The sequence below is a fragment of the Podarcis melisellensis genome (assembly GCF_964234715.1).
Source record: "Podarcis melisellensis genome assembly, chromosome: 17".
Taxonomy (NCBI): domain Eukaryota; kingdom Metazoa; phylum Chordata; class Lepidosauria; order Squamata; family Lacertidae; genus Podarcis; species Podarcis melisellensis.
In genome coordinates, this window is record NC_138534.1 from 22,132,733 (window position 1) to 22,159,215 (window position 26,483).

Below are 26,483 nucleotides of genomic sequence, written 5' to 3' on the forward strand. Positions count from 1 at the left end.
TGTTCATGGAAGACAAAAACTGATCTAGGTGAGATCTCTGGAAGCAATAAGAAAGTGATCTTCACTGATTCCTTCTCCCTGCATCCGCCTGACCAGCTCCCACACTGTTTGGGAGAGTCCTAAGTTCTCCAGGACAAACTTCTGGGGAGTGGGGGGGAGAGATTGGCAAAAACAGCCTCCCACTTCCAAAAATCCTTCCATTCATAGAATGGACCAGTTGGGTTCAATTCAAAGTAATTTATTCTAACATCCATTGCTTTACATTTTAATGTTCACCTACCCAACATTTTCCCCCTTTATTGATAAAATTGTTTTGTTTCTATTTCCATTGTAGCTAGCAATGTTCATCCTTAAAGTGATGTTGCTCTCTACCCATGTCTTAATTTATTTTCTTACATATGGACAGCCTTCCTTCTGCCATGGAACTCAAAGTGACATACATGAAGTTCCCCACCCACCTAGGAACTAAGCTAGGGCTTCCCAACCTGTTAGGGCTCAGGAGCAGGCTTCAAAATCGAATAAACTGTTTTGGGCACCATAAAACACACATTTCATTGGACTAAAATTTGCAAGCTTCAGAATCTTCCTCCAAACAGACAAGAAACAAAACAAACAAAAACAGACAGACACCCCTGACAATCCCCCAGAACATTTTTTATTTAAATACAAATAATAATTTGGAGGGCAGGAGACCTAGGAGGTCACCAAGAGGGGTTTTTTTTTTGGGGGGGTACTATGGTGCCCATAGATGCCATGTTTGGGACCCAGCATTAGCTAGATATCTGTCAGTTTAGCCTCAGCAAAATGATGGCCTCATGTGCCCTCAAACCATACCCTCAGAGAGGCAATTTGTTCCAGGTGTTTCGCTTTGCAATGCAACTTTCTCTTTTTCCAGGCCATTATTTTAATAATAATAATAATAATAATAATAATAATAATAATAATAATATATTTATACCCCGCCCATCTGGCTAGGTTTCCACAGCCACCCTGGGTAGCTACCAATAGAATACTAAAAACACAAAAAATGATCAAACATTAAAAACTTCCCTAAACAAGGCTGCTTTCAGATGTCTTCTAAATGTCAGATAGTTGTTGATTTCCTTGACATCTGATGGGACGGCGTTCCACAGGGCAAGCACCACTACCGAGAAAGCCCTCTGCCTAGTTCCCTCAACCTCACTTCTTGCAGTGAGGGAATTGCCAGAAGGCCCTTGGAGCTTGACCTCAGTGTCCAGGCTGAATGATGGGGGTGGAGATGCTCCTTCAGGTATATTGGGCCAAGGCAATGCTTGTCAGTGATCTTTTTAACCTGCTCAATAGTTTATTCTCCTTAGAAACTTGATAAGGGGAAACAGTGAAAGCCAGTTGCTCCAGCAGGATCGCTTTGGAGGCATTAATTGCCTTCACTGCCTGCTCCCACTTCACATCCTACAATCTTGAGTTGTTATCCTTTTCCACATAGGCAATTACCATGCAAGAAACAAACTGAAGAAGGCAATAAACTCTTGCAAACACTGAGGTGGAAGGAATTACACTGCAACTTTGATAGGCCACACTTTGAAACTTGGAATGGATAAAATCATGTTTCAATAGTTAATAGAAAAATAATTGCTAAAGCTGTTGGAGCAGCAAAACAAAACGCTTATCTCTAGCCACCACCTCCAACTATTAAAATGTCTGGAAGCAATGGCATATGAAAATAAAGTGAGTAGCTATTTGATCACATCTTCCAAGCAGCTTAAGGGGAATATAAAATACCATAACCCCCTGCTTTCCTTAGCTTCAGCCCCAATAAGTTCACATATTTTCTGATTTGTGAACGGTGTGAGACTTACCTTGACTCATGCAGTCAAAAAGTTTGACCTTCAAAACATGGTGTGTCAGTTTGAAGCAGAAATTCTCAAACTAGTTCTCTTGAGCTTTAAAACAGTCACTTTAGAAGCATAGTGCTATTTTTCTAGAGAAAGAGGTGCTGGGACTTGCCCTGAATGCTTCCCTTGTTCTCTTATAATGGCAATGGTGCCCACCTGAGAGGTGCTGGAACTGAGTTCTGGCTTAAGAAATGCCCTGCAGAAGGGCCCCAGATTCATAGTTAACAGGAATGAAAACTGATCCACAGTTTGATTATACAGTGGTACCTCAGATTAAGTACTTAATTCATTCCGGAGGTCCATACTTAACCTGAAGCACCTTAGTTAATGGGGCCTCCTGCTACTGCCACGCCGCCAGAGCCTGATTTCTGTTCTCATCCTGAAGCAAAGTTCTTAACCTGAAGCACTATTTCTGGGTTAGCGGAATCTGTAACCTGAAGCGTATGTAACCTGAAGCGTATTTAACCTGATGTACCACTGTAGAAGACATCCTGTTGGTATTTCTAATGGAGCAATGTTTCAACTTACGTGGTAGAAAGTATTTTCTCTCTTTGGGACTCATTGAAACTACACACCCAAACTCCTGGACCTTGGAGGAATATGAGCTGGGAGGGCCTTTCTCAACCAAAAGGTGGCCAGTTTGGAGAACTGAGGATTGTTGTTGTTTAGTCGTTTAGTCGTGTCCGACTCTTTGTGACCCCATGGACCAGAGCACACCAGGCACGTCTGTCTTCTACTGCCTCCCGCAGTTTGGTCAAACTCATGTTAGTAGCTTCGACTAATCTACTCTCAAGGCAGGGTGAGGCTCACTCTGAATACAGAGGTGAGGAGAAGGTAGCAAGGTTACCCCTTCCTACCTTAGTCTGTCCACACAGGTTCAAGTTCTTGCTGCAGAGCTGTAAAAATGAAATACAATTGAATGAAGCAGGACCATCTTTACCCAGGGGTGCATGTGGTGCGGAGCACCCGGGCGCCGAATTCTGGGGGCGCCAAACATATTCTGGGTGGCACCAAGTGTATACTTACTGTATACTGATCCCTCTTGATTGGCGGCAGTGACAAGCAATGGAACAAAAGTCCCCACCCCCCTCTGTTGCTTTGTGACTCCATAGCGTGAAATATTCCCGAGTAAAAAAACAAAAGCAGTTATTTCCGCTGCGTCGTTGTTACAGGTGAGTGATTTTCCTCCCTTCAAAAAGGTCAACAACTTTGATTTCACCCCCATAAAAAACTTGGGGGTGGCTAAACTAAATTTGGGGGCGCTGGGCAGATATTTGCACCCCAGCGGTGCATATGCTAAAGACGGCCCTGGTATGTAGTTGTGACCCATTGATCAGTCAACACCTGCCTCTCATTCCTTTATTTTGGGCTGTGGGTTCAAAGAACATTCTAGATAAGGTGATGGCTTTAGGTACTTCTGAAGAGGGACATGTTGGGTTTCACACATGGTTGCTATAATAAATGAATGACAACTGGAGTCTTTCATATGAATAAGAATAGCTATATTTTTTCTTCTCCGCTATACAGTACGTGCCAAAGCCTTGTGTAAAGGCTGATTTATTCTGGAAGGCTTGCAATGTGTGGCACAGAGGCAATGGGCATTTCAACCTGGCATTCGAAACAGACCTGATTAAAATGGAAACATGCTTCCCAGCAGAGCATAGTAAAAGGGCATAAATTTCAGAGAGCTCCATCTAATTCGAGCAACTCAAAAGAAGCCATTTGAATATTGTATCTCTTAGCTGAACAGGATTTTAATTTCAGGAAAATTTCCCAGAGTGATTGAGTAGCAATTAGGTTCAGTGAGATCTATTAACATTTAGAGTCATAGTTCCCCCCCCCCCACAAAAAGTATATATAAGGCTTAATTAATTGCACGAACAACTGATGGTTCTGTCAAATTGGGAAGTGAGTTCATTGATCTTAAAATTAGGCTTAGCACAAGTGAAGGACTGATAAAATAATTTGCAGGCTGTGACAAGAAGGCTGGGAAGGATGAGAAGTGTCGTAAAAGGAGGGCAGATGCTCCATATGCAAATGAGGCTGCATGGCTGCAGTTTCAAAGGATAGTTTTTGTCCTCACATATCATTTACATACTTGTAATCCCAACAGTTGGGATTCCACAAGATTCCTATCATCAAATGTCACAGGTCAATTTTCAGCTTAGCCTTCGTCCCTATGTAATATTAAGTGGCTTTCCTGAACCAGCAGAGAGTGCTCATTGTTGCTTATGTTCACTCACTTGAACGTAAGTGAACTACCCAGACTGTACAGAAATTTAGTTACAGAAATTTATTCATGTATGCAACTACAGTGGCAAGAATGTTACTTGCCGAAAAATGGGAAGAAGAAGTCACAGCGAAAGAAGAATGGATACAAAAACTTACGGAGCATGCAGAAATGGAAAAACTTACCAGAAAAATAACACATCAATATAACAATTTTTTTTATAAAAGAATGGAAATGTTTTATTGAGTATTAACAAATAAACTGTAAACAGATAAGAACATTGGCAGGATTATTGTAATAACCTGCAGTTTTATAAGAGTATGTATTTAAAGTAGATGAATAAATGAGTAAATTAAGTTAATTTGGAATATGCAGAAAATATGCAGAAAATATAAACAAACAAATTTAAGGAACTGCAGAAAGAGGGGGAAGGAAGTCAAGTTTTGAAATGTTAAATGAAGAAGAAGAAGATGCAGCAGCAGCAGAGGAGGAGGAGGAAGAAGAAGACGCAGTAGCAGCAGAGGAGGAAGAAGAAGAAGAAGAAGAAGAAGAAGAAGAAGAAGAAGAAGAAGAAGAAGAAGAAGAAGAGGAAGAGGAGGAGGAAGACAAATTTAAGCATTTCTTCTATGAGCTATTCTTATACAGTGGTACCTCAGTTTTAGAACATCTCCATTGACAAACATTTTGTAAACCCGGAAGTAAACGCTTCGGTTTTCAAACACGTCTCAGAAGTTGAACATGCCATGTGGCTTCTGCTGAGTGTGAGATCCTGAGACCTACCTGTCGGCTATTGAGTTTTCAGTTTTCAAATGTTTCAGAATGGTCTTCCAGAATGGATTACATTCAGAAACCGAAATATGTAATTGTTTCAATGCTTTGTTTTTGTAAAAAAATAATAATCTGCAATTGTTTTTTATATGTTTTATTGTATTGTGAAATCGCTTTGAGAGCCGAGGAAGTGACACATAAATGAAAGGAATAAATTAATAACTCATGGGGATCACATACATGGTCTCAAGTGGAGGCACTGGTGCACAAGAATAGTCATTTCTATGTAATATTTATTTATGTATCTATGGTTCTTGTTGCCCTGCATTTTATCCTCACAATAGCCTTGGGAGGTAGACTGAGTTGCGTGGCAAGGTCCCAAACCCTCCCAGGAAGTGGACTAAAGACACATGAAATAGTATTTTAGGTTAATGAGACAAAAGGCCGCAACTTTATTGGTTACAGAATGTGAGTGGTATTGGCTTAGGCACTGGAAACCACACAACTATATCTGACTCCTGCCTGTCTGCAGGAGTCTTGGAAGGGTTAACCACCTGTAGGGGGAGCCCTGCTGATGCACATCAACTAGGGACTCCCCCAGGATCACCACTAGGGGTCATGCCATGGCCCTAGCCCCCCGTCTGCGGCTTCAGACAGAGACCACACCCCCTGGATTCCTTTAATGGAATACCCTTGAATTAGGAGGGGTAGGTGATGGCCACTGTCTCCCCTCACCTTCAACCGAATACTTCAATGCCTAACCACCAAACTTTACAAAGTTGTGACGATTTGCTACAAGGTAGGTGAAAAACCAAATAGCCAGTGCCAGTTTGCCAAGTGGAAAAAATTCCTAGCAGGCCCCTTCAACAGGTGACTAACCGAGGTCCATAGCAAGGTCAAGAGATAAAGAGCCTAACCTAAGGGAGGGAGGGAGGGAGAACTGACCGAGCAGGGAGGATAAAGGATGAGTCCTTGACCGCTGGAAGTTTAAATGGCCCATGCCATGCCCCCGGACCGTCTGAATTGGATGGCCTAGGGTTGAGGTGGCCGAGGACCCTCCAATGGTGCAGGGGCTATTCCGTCCTGTGTGCATGGAATGGGAAATGGCTTTGATAAATTATAGGTTGTGGCCAATGTTAGTCCTATCCAGAGTAAAAAGGTAAAGGGACCCCTGACCATTAGGTACAGTCGTGACCGACTCTGGGGTTGTGGCGCTCATCTTGCTTTATTGGCCGAGGGAGCCGGCATATAGCTTCCGGGTCATGTGGCCAGCATGACTAAGCCGCTTCTGGTGAACCAGAGCAGCACACGGAAATGCCATTTACCTTCCCGCCAGAGGTACCTATTTATCTACTTGCACTTTGACGTGCTTTTGAACTGCTAGGTTGGCAGGAGCAGGGACCGAGCAACGGGAGCTCACCCTGTTGCGGGGATTTGAACTGCTAACCTTCTGATCAGCAAGTCCTAGGCTCTGTGGTTTAATCCACAGCGCCACCCGTGTATCCCCTATCCAGAGTAGACCAACTCAAAATTATGTTATTCTTTAATTTCAACAGGTCTAATTTTAGTGGAACAAGCATTCAATACAGCCCAATGACTGGCCCTAGGCCATCCATTGAGCTTCATGGCTGACTGGGGATTTGAACCCGAGCCCTAATCTAACAAACCAAACCACTAGACCACATTGGATATCTTATTGGCTGGGCACATGAAGGACAGCTGAATGTACATATGTGTTTACTAGTTCAGTGTCTCTCAGTTCTGCTTAGAAGGGGCAGTTAAAATATATTGCAGCAGTCATTTTAAGGATTTCATAAAATATATGATTGTAAGAAATAAATAAATGACACAGGGGTAAGCTTTTCACTATAATCTAAATTAAACACATACTCTTCTCTCTCACACACAGAAATCACCCCATTGCTCCACACAAATGCACAACTTCTGTTTTCTTGTATTTACAGTAGCAGAAAATTTCCTGGTTGAAAATCTGTTCCTCATTGTCCCACAGATGATGGGTGAGGAATAAGAATGTGATATGAAGGTGCTAAGTGGATAAATTCAATAATTAAAGAACAACTCCCAGACATTGATCCTATCAATTAGGCACAAGGTATGTGTAGGTACTTCAAATCTGAAATCTCAGTATCCTAAGTTTTATTAATTACAGCTTTTAATTAAATGGCATCTACCTCCCGAAAATGGCTGAATATTTTTATTGCCATGCTTTCATGTCTACATCCCATAAATCTTTATACAAACTGTGCTTTGCTCTGTATTTCAATTAATGCTTGGCATTAAAGAAAGTTGCTTCCCATTTCTGCCCTTACCATCTCATTTTGATACAACTCGGTTTGATCCATTATGCATTCAGGTGGATACATTATGCTAAAATTATATGGATTCTCCTACTGGAGTCTCTTGAATTATGTGTTGCATGTTTATGATTTGTAATAAACCATTTATATTCTAACCATTCTTCCAGAAACTTTCTTGCTGCTGTAGCAAATACACACACACACACACACACACACACACACACACACACACACACACCTTTAAATACCATTGCTTGGGGAGGGGAAATCCCTTTAACAAACCAATTTACTCTGAACAAGTATTTGCAAACCAAAACAGGAATCAGAAATTTAATTTACTCCTATCCCTCTTTAGTCATTTTATTCTCATTTTAGTTACTTTATTACTTAAAATATATCTGTTGCATGATGACATATATGTTGGGGCCGGTGGTCACGTTGCTGACTTTGGAGCTTTGGAGTAATAAACGCAAAGTAGACATGGAAGCAATCTTCATTTTTAAGTTATAGTACATAGTGCAGAGCTTTCTTGGTTTGTTTATGGCAAAACTGTGCAATTTGTGACACACTAAACTGACTACAGCCTATGAGCCATATATTGTGACCTGCTGGGTGCAATTTTAATAGCTCCAAGTCGGCATCAAAATAAGGACATTTACTGAAGCCTTTGAGGGCTGCTGTTCATGGCATTCGGACTGTGCTTAGAGTGCATTGTGGATACAAAGTTGAAATAGGGATATGGCGCTTCAAATACTCATTCAGCCCTGAAGCTCACTGAGAAGGAGGGGATTTGAACCAGCCTCTCTAGCCCTGTTCAAACATGCAGGCATGTCCCACTGCCTTCATAACATTGTGAAGGGCCATAGCTCAGTAGCCTCCCACCTGCCTCCACCCCAAAATAAAGCAAGCCGAAGATCTGTGTGGTTTTTCAGGCATCTGTGGATACTTATTGCCGAATCTGGGTAGCAGTTATCTGACCTGCTGTGAATTGTGATGTATTTTATTGTATCTCAATATTTGATTTTATTGGAATTATATTGAATTATTACGAAGCGACCTGGGATTACTGGTGGAGGGCAGTATAAAATGTTTTAAAGGAACTTGGGTTTCTCAGACCTGGTTTATCAGGTGTAGTTCATGCCTCTATGAATGCCATTAGCATTATTTGAATGGCATAGTCAGATGCTTCCATAGTTGCTCTGATCAGGACAGGAGCTTCAGCACAGCCCCTTACTGATGTGGGTGGTTTCAATCTCTTATCACTGCTTGGTGCAACAGTAACTGTTTCCCCTGTACCTCTCCAGCTATTTGCTACCCCTAAAAGGAATACTTTTGTGGGAAACAGACACTTGTTATATACTGGAGTGCTGATGATCCCAGAAAATGCATATGTTACAATGCTTTGAACTTAAATCTAGGTTCACATATCCAGCACGGCAATGGACCCACAGCTGGGTGTCTCTGAAACATCTATCTTTGTCAAACTCTTTTTTTTATTGTTGAAAGGGGAATTATCTTGAAATATTTTTGCACAGCAGAAGTGCTATATAAAGGGCAAATGAGGAACATGAAAGGGGTTTCTAATTTTATACATCTTTTCTATAAATGTGTTACTTTGCGGTGAGGCTCTAGATTGCGTATGCTGGGCATAAACAAGTTTGCAATCACTATTCTAAGGAATTCTCAATTTCAGCTGAAGCACTCTGCATATTGTTCCCAAGTGCATAGAATATAGGATCCAAAATCCACTTGGTAAGCCATGACTGTTAGAGCCCCATCTCACTGGGTAACCTCCATAATTGTTGTTGCTGGATGGAAGAGCAGGTTCTGAGATGCCTCCCTGTAGCTCTTATATATGGCACAGCCAAACACTATTGACCCCACAGAGTATGTGTCATGCCTTCAGAACAGGCTGCTCTTGCAGTATGAATAGCAGCCATTCAGTGTATCTCAAGAAAAATGTGACAGTGAACTCTCTCTGTGTGCCTGGTAATGCACGAATTCTCACATTCGTTAGATCTGATTTTCTAGTTGCTACTTCACAGCTGCTTATTTGCACATGAGTAAGTCTTCAAACCACAAAAAACTCAAACCAACAAAATGGAGTCTATAGATCAAAGTTATTAGCACACAAAACTACAGTGGATTTATTTGCATTTGCATTTCCTCTGCTGTAACAGTACCTAGCTAATGTTTTCAATTCAAGTTGCAATGAAGGACACGGCTGGCATATTGAGAGCAATTCTATTCCCCAAGGTGGGGTGTGTGTGTGCGCGCACGCATGATTTTGTATAGCTGGTAAGACCAGATGTGCTCCAATAGCTGAATGCCTATTGCATTTTCTGGTATAATATAAATGAATTATACTTACGAACATAGGTATGCTTACTAGTAGCTTTGATATTTAGGTAGTTAGCATGAGCATCTGCAAGTGCAATGTAAGTGATGCTTAGAATAATTGCTTCTGTCTCAATTAATTACTAGCGTAGCCCAATTATATAGTAATTCTTCTGATATGGAAATATTAGATTAAAGGACCTCTGGATGTTTAAGTCCAGTCAAAAGCGACTATGGGGTTGTGGCGCTCATCTCACTTTTCAGGCTGAGGGAGCCAGCGTTTGTCCACAGACAGCTTTCTGGGTCATGTGGCTAGCATGACTAAACCGCTTCTGGTGCAACAGAACACCATAACAGAAGCCAAAGTGCACGGAAACACCGTTTACCTTCCCACCACAGCAGTACCTATTTATCTACTTGCACTGGCAAGCTTTCGAACTGCTAGGTTGGTAGGAGCGGGGATAGAGCAAAGGGAGCTCACCCCATTGCGGGGATTCAAACTGTCAACCTTCCGATCAGCAAGCCCAAGAGGCTCAGTGGTTTAGACCACAGTGCCACCTGCTCCAGCCAAAACTATGTTTTGTACCATTAGATATCGATACCAGCATATGTGGGATGGAGTCCGTTTTCAACATTTAATTGTCACTATTAAACACATTTTGCAGAGATCAATACAAAACATTCATGTGTTTCTTTTTTTGAACAACAACCAATAGGTATGGATAAATTCAGACTTTGAATAGTATCGAGCTAATGAGAATTAATTGTGCTAATAAGGATTTGTAACGGAATATGCTGAGTGAACCATTAGCTTTGTTTTGGTGGAACACTGCTTATGTGACAATGCTATATAACATTTGGAGCTGATGCAATTTGAGGCTGAAGGCAATGATTAATTTTGTTGTCCTTTGCTTTTAAATTTCTTCACTAGTTCCAGGAACAAGAATCCTGGTGTCTCCTGGGAATCTGTGCTAGTATCCACATGGCTTTGTACAGCACAACTGCCAAGCCATTAAGCCACTTTCAATCCAAACTTCAAGTTCAGACAGGTGTTAGCACAGTGGGTTCTGGGAGAGTGCTAGGGAAAGTGCTGGCATCTGCAAAGAAAGATAGTTTGCATGTCACATTATGAGAGGCCTACCGCAGACTTGCATACAGCTGAGCCATGTTGCTGCCAGCCATTGATTTAGTGCCCAAATACACGAATTTTTACTAATTCAACACAGCAAGGTCATTTTAATTCACTTCATCTGGTCTTTCCATTATAGCAGCAAAGTGTTCCAAGGAAACCTTGAAGAATGTTAAGCATTGTTGTTACCTCTTGGCCTATCTGAAGCAAATTGGGAGCACAGATTTCCTAATACAGCAGCTGTTCCAGGCAAGCCCTTTTGCTTGTGGAGCCATTGACATCATTACAAATTTGATTAAATAAGGATTTCTCTCTAATGTACTAAGATGTGAAAATAGATTCATTCTCCTTGTGATGCCGGTACTCAGGGGGCTTTGCAGTCTAAGCTCATTTGCTTTGCCATTTTTGTAGAAACATTTCCTTAGGCATATTTATGGATCAGTGTGATGTTCACAAGCAGGAGAATTTGTTAAAAGCACTGTGTGCTGGGCCGAGCGAATTGCAACACTACACAGGTTGCCTCTTCAAACTTCTGTCCAAAGCATGCACCTAGTTATGTGAAAGGTCATGTCTGTTCTAATAACTAGCAGAGAACAAACATAATGTAAGGAAGAAACACAGACAAAAGCATAGCTATCTACAGGTAGAGAGAGAAAAAGACACATGAAGATCTAGTTATACAATCCATGCCCCTATGTGATATAAGCAGAGTGCTAAATGTCAGAAATTTGTTCCACAGGAGCCACTTGAGATCTTGCCTCATATAAATGAAAGAACCAACAACCAATTTTGACACATCCCTAATCAATGAAACTGTAGTTTTCATTGGCCCGAGGAACCCTAAATGCACTCTCCACATACATGTGTGCATTGACTCCAGCCTAAATGCTATAAATCAGAGCACCTCTCAGCCCAGACAAGTTTGCAAGAAGGGGGCAAGAAGCATTGGGTCTATGCTGTGTTAGTTTTTCTCAAGCTTTTCAGCCATGACCTCCATTTTGAGTGTTGTGTTAAAATCAGAATAAAGTATTCTGGCTGAGAAGAACCATGCAAGCAGAAACCCTTCCACAGATGAATTCTAAGCTCACACCACTTGAAGAGGGGACTTTATTTTCTGAGGGAATATTCTCTACTTTCAACTTCTGGGTGAAGACTCTCATTTTAACTTCTATAAACTTTTTAAACCTAGCACTACCTAAAACCAATCTCCAAGTTTTGTTCATTTTAAAAACTGCCTTGTTTCTCTTTATTCCTGTTTCCCACCTACCCATTTTATCTACTGGTAAGAGTGGGGCTGACATCCCCATCCCCATTCCCATCCCAGTACCACAATACTCAACTTCTGGCCTGGCTGTGTATATACTTGGTCTTGATAAGGCCAGAGACGGCTAAATGCTGGAGGCATCTGTCAACAGCTCCTTACATAGAGGAACATTCAGTCATGTCATTTGTGTTCATCTGCAACCTCAATTATTGGTCCAGATATAGGTTTATGGCATCAGAGAGAATGAGGCCTCAGATATTGGAGTCAAGCAAACATCTTTGGGGTGGAGGTGGAGAGGGTGCCAAGAAAAGGAAGTGGGTGATATTTTTATCCTTCAAGATAGAATACTGGCAAAACATCACCTGTATGGGCTAGTGAATAAATAGTGAATAATTGAATAAAGGAATTAATGGAAAAATGAGAGGAGAGAAAAGTTCTGAAGTTTTCTCCTCATTCATAGTTGAAGAAGAGCTGTTGTGAAGAAGACCAGAAAGCCTACTGAAAGTTAAAGTAAAACACATAGTCCTGTGTTATGCTATCACAATAAGATAAACCCACGAAAGAAATTACTATGGCTTGTGGTTGGCATTTGTGGTCTGGCTTGGGCATTCAGTTATTCCCCCTCTGTTAGTTTTATGGTCACTTTGGAGTAGCAGATGAATTCATGTTATTTTTTCAATTTCAGTATGAGCACAAACATACCCATATCCATAGTACTACTTGAGAAGGAGTCATACTATTCTACAGCTCCAATAATGTTTCAACATTTTTACCTCTAGCCATAGAAATTGGGGCCCTGTCAACATTAGACAGTTCAATGACATTATAAGAAGTGGGCTTACGTTTCTTCCTGATCCTGCCATTTTCTCCTTTTCACTGCAAGAGTCTATTCTGTACATTTCCCCAGCTCCATATTGTAGAAGATGTGAAACATGAAGCTGTGATAAACCACAGATGCACTGGGAATCTTTCTTATATTAAATTGCTTAAATATCTGTATCAAAGGTCAAAGATGGTGATGATATGGGGAATTGAAGGAATGCAGTTCTGCACATTATCTGCCCAGCTAGAACTGCCAAAACCCATCGGATTCCATTAAAATGGCACATTAAAAATCTATTCTTTCATTTGAAGTCTAGATAGGACTTCTTCAAGTATATAATGTGGACAATTTGGCAGGTAAACTGCATTGCAATGATTATTAGTGAACACGTTCTTTCTGATACTTAATCAGTCTTAGTTTTTACTTATTTCTTATGCTGGAGTGATCCCTGCATGGTGAGCAGCATGCTGACATTTGTTAGCTTGTAGATTGGTTTGCAGAGATGTGCAACTCTCCGTAAAGGCTGCTATCACACTTTTTTTTTTACTAATTGAACGTAAGCGGCCATAACTAGCCAATACTATGTTGTATTTTGTTCTAGAAGCACTAGTTGCAAGGTAATCACAGAACAATGAGAAATGGATGTTCTCCCTGGGGCAGGATTAGCTTCATTAAGCACAAATCAGAATCACAGTCTGGAAATCTGCAGTTTGGATGTGAACCTTAACAAACCCAACTGTGGATTAGTCACAAACCAAACAGATGATGCAGTAAAACTGTTCCTGGACCAGGAAACATGAAACAGGGTACTGCATCATTGCACACTACATGGACATGGGGAACGGCAAGTCATATCGATATTTGAGTTGTATAGGGAATTATTTTAAAGGAGAAATATCAACAATGTGACCCCCTTATGTAACCTGAAATTGTATAATCCAGGAATCTTTTCACCATTGAGTCTGTTCTTTGTGAGAGCTAGGCCTGAAATCAAGATTCCAGTGCTAGACTAGTGCTTGATGATTTGCAACCGTTGTTACTGAGTCTTCCCACCACATGGGAGAACTACTAGGGTACCAACAGAAACAATGCAACGGATGCTTGGATTGAGACTAACAGTACATACCTGCTCATTTTTATCTAGAAGTACATTCCACTGGTTTCAGTTGGATTCACTCCCTGGCAGGTGCATAGGGGATTGTAGCAGGAAAATTTATGCCTTAGGCAGAAATCTTATAACAGAAAGCCAGACATCGGGCACATAAACTCAGTTGAATTTACTTCATGGTAAATGAGTAGTATCATGTACAATCAGCCAAGACAAGAAGCAAAGAGGTAGAGAAATCTTCTATTGACCCAATAACTGTTGTGGGGGGAAAATAGCAACCTTCCCCTCCTAGCAAATCAAGCATAGTTGGAAGTATTCCTTCTCTAAGGCTAAAATAAAATAATCAAAGCACAGAATGCTGTCCCTCCACCTTGCTCTTCTGGTGTCCAAACTGAGACTTGTTTGTCTGTGGGATTGGGTCAAGAAGGGGGAAGACAAGGATGCAATGTGTGGGCGTGTGTCACATCAGCACCAGTGATGGACAGAGCCAAACCAAGTTGTTTAAGCTGATATTGTCCAGTTCTTGATTCTTCAGTGCTTGGGTAGCAGCTGTCCCATCCCCCTTGAAAGGCAGAGCTGGTCACCTAATGAAGCAGAGTAGGAGATAGATCGGTCTCATATCAGTTTTGCACTTACTTTGTACTGTTGACCAGTAGAGGAGCAATTAGTGGGGTACCAGGAAATTCAATAGGTTGATTTTTTGTTTTATTGGTCATTTTGGCAGGGATATGTGTGAAAGGTACTAAGAAGGAAGAACAGGTGAACACCCTGGGGAACTTTTCACAGGTGAGTCTTGAGATTAGGGGACCCATTGGCAGGGTAACTTGTACCCCCTTCTTACAGATGTGGGCCACTTGGTGGGCAGAAGGCCCTCCCACATCACCCAAAGAGGTGTGATCTGAGGGAGGGCATGGTATTATTACCACATCTCCACCAGGCAGGCTAGGCTTGCCCAATAACACCAGGCTCAGTAGCCTTTTAGAGAATAATAGTTTTCAGCCCAGTCTTTTCCCATTCAGACCTCTTTTTGTTAAAATGAAGTGGCCTCATCATTTCTGACCTCTGTTCACAATTCAAATCAAAATTAACCCCGCCACAACTTTCTAGGCCATGTAAATAAGAAAGATACAGAAAGCCAGCCATTTCAGATTGAAAAGTTTCATTTTGGAAGTACAGAACCATGTGTGATAGGCAGATCTTTTATATGTTATTATTTTGGGCAAATCTGCATCTTTCTCATCTGATCCATTTCTGATCAGATTAAATTCCCAGTTTACAACAGAACTGCAAACATGTTGGTTGTGTGGTGGATAATAAATACCTATAATTCCAATCTGGGTGTGCAAGTAATTTGTTTCTGAGAAAAGGACCTTTCCTTAATGCAATTAGCAGGCAAGGTAATTACTGCAGTTGACGTGCGCTAGAGAATTATTGATCTAAAAACTCTATAATTTGGGTCTGCCCACCATTTTATTTGTATTTTGTTGTCAAAAGAGAGAAAGACATTGTGTCCAGTTCCCCTGGACTGTCAGCGAATGTAAATTATCTACCATGCTGAGGCAGCTCACAGATATCACCACCAAAAACACACACAGCCCTATTTCCCTAAGGTATTTCTCAGGGATTATATATCTATTGTGTTGTTTCTTTGAGCTGTATATAAATAAAAGCTGGAAATCTGTCTCTATGTATAAATGTTTCAAGGTCATGCTTTTCAGATTATAATTAAAAATCACAAAACCCAAGGGCAAGAAATTGGGATATTCTTAGTCAACACACACTATAATCTGGGTCATCTTTGCTAATGTCACAAACAGCAAGTTTAGACCCAGTACAGACACACACACACATTAGGGCACATACAATATTTTAGGGAATTTGAACAAGATTCCTTTAAGCAGCCTTTTTTTGTGGTGGAGGAAAAGTTTGGAGATATTCATTGTAGATTATCTGCACTCTTAAAATTGCCTTTTGGCATAATTGCAGCAGTTGTAATTCACAAACTTCTAAATTGGTAGGGCGGTGAAGTTGATCTATTCAATAAACATATACACATATATAGATTTGTAAAGGTTTCCTGATGTTCCTAAGGTGGCTACGCTATACATTAAAGCTGTAATTTCCTCATTTCTTTAATTAAACCTTAAATAGGAAATTAATTTCTGTCCACTGAATTTTTTTCCCAGGGGAAAAAAGAAACCTAAGCTTTTAGCATATGTTTACTAGCTCAGTATTCTGTCTTCAGTTGAAAGTTTCTGTTCTGACACTTCTGAGGAAGACTTTTCATGGGTGAAGCAGTATCGCATCACTCTAAGATATCCCCCCTCCCACCTTCTTCTTTAAAGAAGTGTTCTTCAAGCATCATCACGATCCTTGGTTTCATATCCAGTAACATGTCAATCATTGTAATTAACATAATGGTCCTTATCACAACACATGAGGACAAAAGCTATCATTCTTGTTACACATAAGGAAAGATGATTTAATCTACCACAATCACTTAAGAATTCTCTGTTTGAATGAATTCCTAAAATGTAAATGTAAAGCTGAGAGGGAATGAGATCTGTCCATCCCTACATTTTAGCACCATTTTACCCAATGCACTTCTTTTAAAAACTTATTTAAAGCCAAACAAAACACCAGACAGTACCCTGTGAGGATTCTGCAAGTTTGGGACGCTGGATCTGCATGCCCAGTAAATTTCTTTATCAAAAATATACATTGTTTGTTTGTTTGAATTATGTATATGCATACTGCTCTTAGCTGTTCACAAAACCTCAAAGTGAGTGAAAACACTGAAATACATTAAAATAACAATTCATTTAAATACAACTTAAATCAAATAAGCAACAACAAGATTATATTGCCCAGCATCAAACAGGCAAAGAACATCACTTAGTCCAGGCCCTCAAGATGTTTTGGACTACAGTTCCCATCATCTCTGACCACTGGTCCTGTTAGCTAGGGATCATGGGAGTTGTAGGCCAAAACATCCGGAGGGCTGCAGGTTGGGTGATGCCTGACTTAGTCAAATGCTTGAGTGATTAGCCCTTATATATTTAGGCAGTGATTGAATGATTTTTAAAAAAAGAATATACAAATGTGACTTACTTGAAAGAAGACCTCTAAACAGTTTACAACAATCTACAATGGTTATTTAAAAAAATGGGACTGTGCACAGCGTCTATGATCTGGGACACAGCTGCAGTCCAACCCTAGATCAACCTGCAGAACACTCATAAACTGCACCCTGAATCTGATCCTGACTTAGTTTGGGAGCAGGGAGGTTTAGTTAGAGTTCAACTCCCTAACTAAACATATAGTGGGGGTGGGGGAGACGCCCTTGTGTCTCCTCTCAACTTGACCAAGAACAAGGATGCTGCCCGCACTGCATTTATTGCATTAATTGTTCATTCCATTACTTATATTGATGTTATCTATTGGGAGGGCAGGGGGTGGAACTGGGACCCCTGCTTCACCGCAGGTTACTTTGACATACTCCAGCAGTGGTGTGCCAAAACAGACGACTTCACAGCTGTTTTTCTTTTACCCTATTCATGATGCCATGTTGCAACTTGCAGCAGCAAAGATGTCCAAGCAGCTCACACAAAAACGACAAAGGCACGAACTAAGACTTTATATGTCAAAACAAGTACAGTACTTCAGAACTGGTTCAATAGGGTATCAGCAGCCAGTTCATAGCTTTCAACACCCATGTTATATGTTGATGGTGAGCTACTCCTGCACAAAGGGTCACTGTGGCATTCTGCACTAGGTGCAGCTTCCAAACCAGACCCAACGTCAGTCCCACATAGACTGAATTGCATCATTTCTTCATTTTGCTATACCTGTACTTAAATGTATATTTCCAAAAGGTTGCAGAGTTCAAGTCTGTTAAACTTATTTGTGGCCTCATTTTCCAGCAACAGGCAGAGAAAGCATAATGCTGAATTATTTTACCGCTCTGGTCTAAAACGACACCTCCTTTAGAGCAGTTTTGCTGATCATACACCAAAAGCTAGGGGAACCCTCCAGCATTACTTCAGAATAAGTGCTTTGGCAAATTGCTCAAGTTCTTAAACAGAATCCAAAAGCCAGACCTCTGACACGCTGCAGTGCAACAGTAAAAGGAAAAAAAATGGATCCAAGAGAGCACAACTTTGGTTGGGTAATCATGCATCAAAAGTGTTAGGAGACTTGTATACCCTGGAGGTGCAATGAGAATGTTATTATTCCCTGACAAGTACAGCATCTGGGACTGGTTTTGTATTGCTCTGAAAAAGGTTTTGTTTGGAGGGGAAGAATTATTGCTTTTGTATAATACACAAAAGTGCTGTTGGCTCTTTCGACTGGAACATGCATAGCAGTTCAACAGTTTGAATGTGAGAGAGCTTACAACCACAACAGCACAACAAAACAAGGCAAGGCACTGAGCTCCAAGGATGCATTTGAGAGCAATGCCTATCACCCAAATTGAAACTGTCCAGTTTCCGGCTTGTTATAGTCACTTTGACTATTGATTTTATTTTATTTTTATTTTATAAAAAATGAATAGAGAATGTGACTCATTTCATTGTAACAAGTCTGGTTTTTTTAGAGGGATTCTTCCATGTCAGATCTTTGTCTCTTTGGCTTTCTGGATTGACCTCTCCCCATATCTCCTGAATCACTCTAAAACATTTGTTATTTAATTTCCTTTTTACTAGCAGTGCCAAGCAAGGAAATGACCATCAACTGTAAACACATTCCATTTGCCAGAATATAATCCATAGTAAATGCATCAGAAATGGTTTCAGTTTCTAAGAAAGCACACAGTGTGTATGCTGCACACAGCACTTCCTTCTTCCCTTACCAGCCTTCCACAGCCATCTCAGGCTAATCAACAGAGAAGACATTGATCTAAGTGGTATCATGACCTGCTGTTGATGGAGAAGTGGATATTATGAAACAGCTTACTCCTGTGATCACACTTTATAATGTACCATCATATTGTGTTGAGCCAAAGCTGATTGTCATTAACTCTTTGAGGCTGAAAACTTAGAAAGAACACAATGTATTTCAGCTAAACAAGTAAAAATCTGGTGTAGGGAGCTGTTGAAAGGTGACTCCAATCTTCAACTCCCCCTTGCTTCATTATCGCCAAGTATGAACGTAGCTAGGCTGGAAATTGGCTGGTGTGGTGATAGGACGGAGATGGAAGAATTGACCCCCACCAATAATAATAATAATAATAATAATAATAATAATAATAATAATAATAATAATAATAATTTATTATTTATACCCCGCCCATCTGGCTGGGCCCCCCCAGCTACTCTTATCAGTAAATAAATGTTAGCTCTTTGTGATTAAAAAATACACAAATAGTTGAAGATAAATCTCTTTATTTGTCAGGCTGGCAACAGTTTAAGAGCAAGTATTCTTTACAAAAAGGGACGCGGGTGGCGCTGTGGGTAAAACCTCAGTGCCTAGGACCTGCCAATCATATGGTCGGCGGTTCGAATCCCCGCGGCAGGGTGAGCTCCCATCTTTCAGTCCCAGCTCCTGCCCACGTAGCAGTTCGAAAGCACCCCTAAGTGCAAGTAGATAAATAGGTACTGCTTTATAGAGGGAAGGTAAATGGTGTTTCCGTGTGCTGTGCTGGTGCTGGCTCGCCAGGGCAGCTTCGTCACGCTGGCCACGTGACCCGGAAGTGTCTTCGGACGGCGCCAGCTCACGGCCTCTAGAGCGAGATGAGCATGCAACCCTAGAGTCGGACACGACTGGCCCGTATGGGCAGGGGTACCTTTACCTTTTTATTCTTTACAAACTCCTCCAGACAGTGTCTGCATGAAGTCCTCTCACCTTCACAAAGGTGGAACAAACAGGAATAGCCAACTAACTCCCAACTGTCACCTCCCAACTGCCACCTCCTTTCCCCATCTTTTCTTTGTGAAATACATTCCCTGTGGAATTACATTACAAATACAGGGTGGAGCAAAAGTAGACATGCTCCTTTAGAATCCACTTTCTTTGTTCTGGACTCAAGTTCACCGTCATCGTTCACAATATCAGTAAAGAATAACTTTACCTTTTATCTGTCTCCACTATTCTTTCCAGCTGCCAGCCTCAAATTAAACTGCCACTTCATTATGTGTCATTACAAAGAGAGGAACTTGGGAAGTTTGGTCAAAGTTCACAAACCCATTTACAAAAGCTGGTTCTAGGGACATTGATCATTAGTTAACAGACATATAAGACCTTTTAACTGATTGACACATCAGTATTCCATGATTGAGTTAAACATTTCCAACTCTTTTCACAACAAATCAGTTCATTAGAGCAGAGCTGAACCAGGGATCCACCTATGACACAAACATGTCCATGTTTCAAAAATTCCCCTTCTTTTGGGTGCTTTTTATTGAAGGGTGCTAGAAAGAGTGTGGAAGTATTGGTGGGGAAAGAGAGGAGGTATTCCCTCTTTCCTCCTTGTAAGCAACTGGGCCAAAACTTCCAGCTGTGCTGTGCTGCATTGAAATAATGAAAATCTGCCACAGTACAGTGCAGCGAAACTAGGACCATTGGCACAGGTGCTCTTTCAAATGGGCATCTGGGTGCACATCTGCATGCGTAGTCAAACAAGCCTCCCATTTAGCCTCAGTACGATATGTGCCAGAATCTGTATCCAAACGCAGGGCACAGGGGAAAGGGAAGTCATCCCCATGGTTCTGAGACAAAAGGGTGACAGTGCAGTGAGACAGGAATCTCATTGCTGTGTTGCCACGGCAACTGGGCATAGCTCCGTGTCTTTCTGCACTGTGCTGTGATGGGACTGCAATGAAAACACTCTCACACAGCAGTGCAGAATGACAGTGAAGGTCATCTGTTTGCCTAAGCAACATATGGACACTTCCCTCACCTCTTACTGAGGATAGTTTTGCTTTGTTTACAAAGAGTTCTGGTTCTATGTAGCTCGGTCTGATAGGTTGCACTCCAAGGCCACCAAGTAAAATAACTTCACACTGACACGTATTTTTGGTTTACGTTACAGGGCAAAATTTAGGCCACAACTTTATTGATTACAGCAAAGTGAGTGGTGTTGGCTGGAAGGGTAAACACCAAACAAGGGAGTAACATCTATGAAGACCAACTGAAGCTCGCCCCTGGGTTCCTGTGGTCCTGGCATGATCCTAGCCCCTCATCCGGACTTTGGACGAGATCCAGGACCCCAGGATTCCTTTACCGGAATACCCTTATTCATGGAGGGGCAGATGGTGGCCGCACCTCCCCTCGCACACACTTCACTAAGCCAATGCCTAACCGCCAAACCTTACAAAGTTGTGATGATTGCTAAGGGGGTAGGCAAAAACCAAGTGGCCAGTGTCAATTTGCCAAGTGGACAAAACTCCTACCCGGCCCCTGTTCCAAAACAGGCGACCGACCAACATCTGAAGCAAGGCCAATGCAGCAACCTATAAAAGGGACAGGAGGGTGGGTGTTCGGCAGCACGAAGCAAGTGCCTTGGCCACGTCGCGCTGCCGCTTTTAAAGGTCCCCCAATCACACCACCTGCCTCGGATTGGCTCAAACAGCCTGGCGTGATTGTGGAGCCATAATGACAGGCCTGGGATACGCCCAGCACCTCAGTCTAGGGGGTGTCTCAGGGGCCTGGGCACAACCAGGAACCTCATTAAGGAGGATCCCATATATGTAGTGACATGACACAATTCCTGATTGGCTTGGGTCTCTCTGTCATCCAAGCCAATCAGGAATTATGCCTGCTTGTGGTGGAGTGGAGTTGCAGAATCATGAAGTTGCATAACCAATCAGACTTAGCCAGCACTCTGGGCAAACAAAATAGCAAAGAGTGTCTATTTGTTATTTAGGTTTTCAGGGAACTAGGAAGTTATTCCTTTTTAATGCAAGCATTTTCATAGATAAACATTAGACTCCACATTGCAATAAATCAAATAGTGCAGTGGTCAGCGTTGTACAATTTGTGTTTAATAGGCAACCTAAAGCAAACAAATAAACTACACATGCAGATTGTTAGAATGTCACTGAAGAGCTTCTGTCCTGGTTGAGATTCATAATAAAATAATAATGAATCATTGGGGCTTTTTTGTTTAATACAACTCTACAATACATATACATGACTGTTAAAACTGCGAGACGTTTCATAGAAGATTCCATATTGCCTGCTCCAAATTCTTTTTCTTCTTCCTAGACGTTCAACACATTTTTTGAATTAATGAAGCCATTCTCAAATTCCCTGATGGATGTGAAGCAACTGGCTCCATTGAAAAACAAAATGAAACTTGACTACAGTAATTTATCTCTCATTGAATGAAACAGTTGTTTATTCATACCACACTGAAATAGTAGATAAATATTTCATGAATAGCTCTTGGAAAAGTCTCTTAGTTAGTTTTCAAGTCTTCTCATTTGTTAAACTTCTCGGAAATGTTTTCCAAGACAGTTAATGACAACTCCTATGCTCCAGGGATTACCTCTACACCTATATGATAGCTCCTATCTTCATTAAAGAGAGTTGCCTTTGTAATGGAAGAAAACAAGTCTGTCTTAACAGATACCTGCTGACGCCTTTGATAGAAACAAAAGGTTTTGCAGGAGGAAGCATGAAGAAATTTCAAACCCATCTACAGAGAAAATTCTGTGATTATCAATATAGAAGTAGCAGAAAAGAGGCATGAAATGAAACAGAAACCTGGAAGGCAAATACATCCACAAAAAGGGAAGTGTGAGAAAACATTACAGTCAACTTGAAAAACAGTAGTGCCACGCAATCCGTCTTACAGAAGTTCATGGAGGATGAATGGTGGAATCCACACTGTAGGTTAAACATTGATTGGTAGGAATCAGATTGGATGCAAATGTGTATGGCAGCTTAGGGCTGAACTAGAGTCACTGTCACATTTTTTTTATGTTGTATAGGTGATTTTTTAAATATAAAAAATAGCTAAATGGTTAATAAATGTGGGGGAGGGGAAGATTAGGATCGGGGTGGTGGTGGAGAAGGGTGGCTTTAATTTTTTCCTCTGCCATAGTTTCATTCAAAACCAGCTCCCTCCCTGGCTTGCTACTCACACCTTCCATTGTGAAAAGTACATGTGGGGCTTGGGGGTGAGGGCTGAATCTTTGGACAGTAGTCCAAGCCAGGAACCAGGCAAACCAGGGATGATGAAGAAGAGGATACTGAGGAACAAACCAGGACAAAGGAGAAAGTCAGGACTGAAGAGCAAAATGCAAAGTCACACAAAAATATATCACCAAGCACAACTGATCCTCAATAAGGAGTATAAACAAGCAAATAAATAAATAAATAAATAAATCACAGATGTAGTCTTTTTCTTTACAATCACTCGTGTATTTGATAGATGCAACATCAACTCATGAGTCAACACTCGGACTCAGTTCAGGTACAATAAGCATTTCTTCCACCAAAGGGGCTTAATCATTATGGTGCCTGGTATTAGTTCTACCTAACTTTTGCGATTAGATTAGTGATTTTGGCTTAAGTAAGACTCAGCTGAAACAGGAAACTCTTATAGCCTAGTGGACAGCCTGAGCGGGTGGATGGCATCAGTTCAGCTCGATAAAGGGATTCACTCAGAAGGCTGCCCCCATAGTGGCTCATCAAATGGGGAGAGCTGCACATAAGTTCATAAGCTTCTGGCTAGGGGGTCTGATTATAACTGGGACTATTGCCAGATAATCACAGTAGTGTAAGCTATTTAGTTTTAAAAGTCAGGAAACACCAAACTTTGTAACAAAGATCACATCTAGTTTGAGCTGAACATTCAGAACATTAGCAGAAACATGGTAAGTGCAGATTTGGAGTGTTGTTGGGAATGGAATGTAAAAAGTTGGGTAAAGGTGGATTGATTTTGGGGGGAAACTGTTGTTTAGGGCTCTGGTAGGTTCTGGTAGTATTTAAATATAATTAATCAATAAATAATATGGGCCAGGAAACAATTTTACCCCCAGCTGTTGGGTTCAATCAAGCTAGGAGGAAAAATATCTATACAGTATCTGGAACCAGGAACATTTAATACATATCTTCCAAATGGAGGATAATGTTCTGAAAGACAAATCCCTGGATAGCAGTTACACTAGTGCTTTATTGTATGTATGAAGGCGGGATGAAAGATATTAGGAACTCGCAAGTCTTCAGCAATTTATTTCACTGTCGGAGGGGAGTTGGAAAACTTGCTGGAGATGAAGATGTAATGACAAAGGTGTTATACGTTACTTAATATATAGATATGAGTCTGCCATCAAGTTAGCAAGAAATCTTTCCGTTTGTCGAACTACAATTTACTGTAATCTTGAACTATGTTATACTTGAAAATATACATTTGGAATAACAACACTTTAAAAATATTATGACTATTTATTATTATTTTTAGAGAAAAGTCAGAAGTTCTGCTTGTCTTGTTTAACCTCCGTCAACTTCCAAATTTACCTTAAAGGTGAAATCTCATCACAAGCTTACGCTGCTGTGAACTGGAGGAATTAGGACCTGTGAGTTCTTTGTATTCCCTATCTGTATCTATCTCTATAATCTTCTATGAGCTTTTAACCTTTCTGCCAGGAAAAGCCCAAGAGATGGGCAGGGAAGAACTTTGTTTAAATATCTCATCTAGTAATGCCTCCAGGCATTGGACTTGTGATCTTCAATCTGCAGGCATACAGCCATTTGCCCTTTTCCTATTACACCTCATGCTCAGCCAAAACTGGGTACAAGTCAAAGAACTGGGTGTGGGATTTTGCCCTCCTGACCTACTGTCCCCAAACTTAAAATAGTTTGATCTGAGCGAAGTAGACAATGAGTGCAAGAGGAGACTCAAGACAGATTTGAGCTCCGGTGAAATCTCTAGGGAATTCATCTTGCCATGTCAATCAAATTATCTGCAAATAGGAAAGGATGGTCACAGGGGATTAGAGTTTAGCCATGGAAATTGCTTCTGAAGTCAGTACGATGAATATGGCTGCAAATAAAAGAACCGGAGCCCTCTGGGACTCAGTGAATTGAATGCATGCATGGAGAGGAATGAAATGTCTCTGGCCTAAGCTTTGATCCTAATTTAGGGTCCAGCTGAGATAACTGTTATAATGCGCTCACATATATTAATTAATTGTTGAAGATTTTTTAAACACCTTACAAACATTAATGAGGAAGAGTTTTCTTGTGGGTGAAAAAATGGATTATCTTCATTTTGCAAAATAGGAAACCCCCCCCCCCCAAAAAAAGCATAACCAGTACATTAGTCAAGCCATGATCCTTAAAAGGATTTACAGTTTTAAGGTCCCAAACAAATGATTGTCCTTAAATCATTACAGGAAAAAGTACATGAAAAAGAGACACTAACTATAGCCTTATGGCAAGAATGGGGAATGACTCTCCTCCTGCAAAGAAGGGAGGGGTTGTGGGTGGGAGCTGATCTCCGCCTCAAGCAGGGGGCGTTAGCCCCCTGCCACCCATGCACCTGGCTGGCGCAGCACGCCCACGGGCAAGCGCCCAACCAGGTGGCTTGGAAGGGGCGTGGACGGCAGCTTAACTTGCTGCTGCACCAGCCACGCGGTGTGTGTGGCGGGGGGCCATGACACGACCCTCGGTGACATCAGGGGAGAGCTTATAGTTGGATTAGCATCAACAGGCTCCACCTACTGGTGAATAACCCCCCTTTTAGACCCACCGCTCTCTGAGTGGGTGGAGTCAACTGACGTGATCCAATGCATAAGACAATACTTTTTCACTTGCTGTAATCAATAAAGTTGTGGCCTTTTTTTGCCCATTAACCTTATATTACGTGTCCGTGTGTATTCTTTCCACATTGCGGGGGTTGGGTCCTCGAACCACAAATAGTTGTGGGGCTCCAACACTCATCAGTCCCAACCAGCATGACCAGAGGTGAGAGATACTCAGAACTGTAGTCCAACAAAACCTGGAGGGCCACAGATTCTCTATTTCTGCCCTACCATCACACCTGGTCCTTCACTTTTAAATGAACATAGACATAGCATTTTGGATTAGATAGCAACTAGTACAAACAATCAAGTGAATTCTCCCCAACTATTTTTCCACCAAAAGCAGGTTGAGCTTTAGCAGATTGTCTATTTTGAATAGGGATTTAATTTTGAAACTATAGAAGGAGAACACAGTCAACTAGTACTTTTCAGGTAGAGGAAAACCCCAAATTTGGGGGAAGACTATAATGTTTACAATACTTAATCTCTTTTACAATCTGAGTTTACTTAACAAATTTAAGAACATGAAATGAATTGTATACAATTTATATGTACTTTAGCTCAGAGCTTTCCAGACTTTTCATGTTGGTGACACACTTTTTAGATATGCATCATTTTGTGACACAGTAATTCAGTTTTACTAGCAAACCGGAGGTTAAACTAAACCCTTTCCTCCCCAGGAGGAGCGCAGTAAACGTTCGTGCAACGCACCTACACACTGCAGCCGACATACTAACGTGTTGCAACACACAGTTTGGAAAGCTCTGTTTTAGCCTATTGTTGTTGTTGTTTTTTTTAAAAAAACCCCAACACAGTAGTTTTGGGTATGTTCATAAAATGTAACTGTATAGTCTTGCAAATATTAATTACTTATATACTCAG

The 26,483-nt window shown here is 41.2% G+C and overlaps 2 long non-coding RNA genes across 2 annotated transcripts; one reads left to right on the forward strand and one right to left on the reverse strand.

Annotated features, from left to right (window-relative positions):
- Nucleotides 1-14,001: 14,001 nt before the first annotated feature.
- Nucleotides 14,002-17,338, reverse strand: LOC309359708. The gene is made up of 2 exons (XR_014163913.1): nucleotides 16,963-17,338; nucleotides 14,002-14,435 (listed from the first exon to the last, which is right to left on the reverse strand). It is a non-coding gene; the product is annotated as an uncharacterized lncRNA (long non-coding RNA).
- A 2,408-nt stretch (nucleotides 17,339-19,746) lies between these two features.
- Nucleotides 19,747-22,202, forward strand: LOC309360413. Its single transcript, XR_014164119.1, has 2 exons — nucleotides 19,747-19,904; nucleotides 22,057-22,202. It is a non-coding gene; the product is annotated as an uncharacterized lncRNA (long non-coding RNA).
- Nucleotides 22,203-26,483: the final 4,281 nt, after the last annotated feature.